Source organism: Coturnix japonica, chromosome 4 (genome assembly GCF_001577835.2).
Source record: "Coturnix japonica isolate 7356 chromosome 4, Coturnix japonica 2.1, whole genome shotgun sequence".
Lineage (NCBI taxonomy): Eukaryota > Metazoa > Chordata > Aves > Galliformes > Phasianidae > Coturnix > Coturnix japonica.
This window is the reverse complement of record NC_029519.1, coordinates 74,138,053-74,140,021: the sequence shown is the minus strand read 5'-3', so window position 1 is coordinate 74,140,021 and position 1,969 is coordinate 74,138,053.

The window sequence follows — 1,969 nt, the reverse complement described above, 5'->3', positions numbered from 1 at the left end:
TATGAAATAGACAACTAGGAAGTGGTTGTTGGACTAGGAAATTACACTGCACAGCCTGCATGTGGGACTACCTGCTTGTGTAGTTTTACTACATTTCCACAGATGCCAAGTGACTTTATTTGCTTTTCTGCAGATGTTTGAGCCATTCACATCGACTTTATTCAAGATAGTGAAATATTGTGTACTCTGATGACATTTAGCACCATACAGTCTAATACATAAGCAAGGCCTTAGCATGACAGGGTCTTTGTGAAACCTGATTAAAGCTAATGAAAAGACTCCAACAGATGTTGCATGGATTTAAAATGAGATTTAAATGAATTTAAAATGTGTTGGGAGTAAATGAAGGTCCTTCATCCTTTCTAACACACTGAGAAAGCACAGAATGAAATGATCGTGCTGGGACTAAGCTTCTTCAGTGCTCTTTGAGAAGTTCTAGGTTGCATTTCAGACACAATGCTACTACATTGTACTTGTCCAGGCTGGTACCCAGACTTGATACAAATGCTCTGTCTGAACCACAAACATCTCTGTTCCATATCTTTGTTTCTCTTCTTCCTGAGTATGCTCTGGGAGTGTTTATTTGAGCTGGTGATGTCTTCCAGATTATGTTATTGGAACTCAAAGCCAATTCATAACTGATAGAGAAGAACGTCAGTGAATGTAAGAAATTATAGTATCAATTATTAATCCACATCTAAGTTTCTTCCAGGGCTTGATACAGAACTAATTTTTCATGTGGCTCTGGTATCACTAAACTTCAGGAGACAGGTCTTTTTTGGAGTCTAACTACATACTCACCAGTGCATTCTGTGGCTGTAAACCTCAATAGAATTTGGTGGAAAAACAATTTTCCTTTAGCACAGAGAAAAAAATAATTTCATTTGAAAAGCAATCCACAGTATAGTGCTAGGTAGGAGTAATATCATTCTTTGTTACTCTCTGTTGAGTGGTTGAAAAAGTGACATATCATAGGTATTTTCCAGTTCAGAGTGCTCTTCAGAGCTGCAGAGCACTCTAGAACTGCTCTCTATTGTCAGGTCACTTATGCATCTCCCAGTAGCCCAAACCTATTTACCTGGGGGAACAAAAGGGGGAAAAAGGGAGACAGTCAGACAATGTCAGGGAAAAGCAAATGCCTGATTCCAGTTCTTAAATGAATTTTCTTGCATGAAAGCCATCTCTGTTAACATATTGAGCTTTCAGATGTGAAGAGACACTGGAAAGATTACATGAAAAGCCCTGTGTTAAAATTCTGTACACTTGTACACTGCAAATCTTTGTTTAGCTTAGGTTGGACCTGGCAAGAAAGGCAGGATGGGGATTTGTGAGGACTTCAAATTCCAGTAACACGATATATTCTTTTTTCACATTTTCCATTTGAGTTGCACTTGAAAAAGCAGACAGATGTTTACAGATGTGTGGCTACATGTATAAAACAAGTGCCCTCAGATTTCAAATTATCTATCCACAGATAGAACCCATTTTAAGCTTAACACAAGCTTCCCTCTCTAACATTCAGATGCAGATTTCAGGCAGAAGGAAGCCATACTTCAGCATCTGTGTTTAAGTAAGTCATCATCAGCTCTTTTGCAACAAATCAAAATTCAGAAGTAGTAATGGAGATAAGTACCATAAAAATCCACAGCAACTGTTAGTTTTGTCCCTTTTTCAGTTGGATGAAATTTGGATTGCTGGGTTGGGCAGTGATATGTTACTAACATTTTCTCTAAATGGCAGATGATCAAAATAATTGGTACAGTTATGAAAATGGGAGGAAAATAAAATATCTGATGTTTTTTGATTTCTCTAGTAGAAGACATTGTTATCAAGCATACTCAACAGCAAGTAGTTTTCTTTTCCAGACAGAGAACACTTGCACTTTGTCAGACTGTATGATTAAGTGAATAACAGCACTGTTGATTTGTTCTTCTCATGAACAGCCAAAAATCACAGCAACCAAACTCAT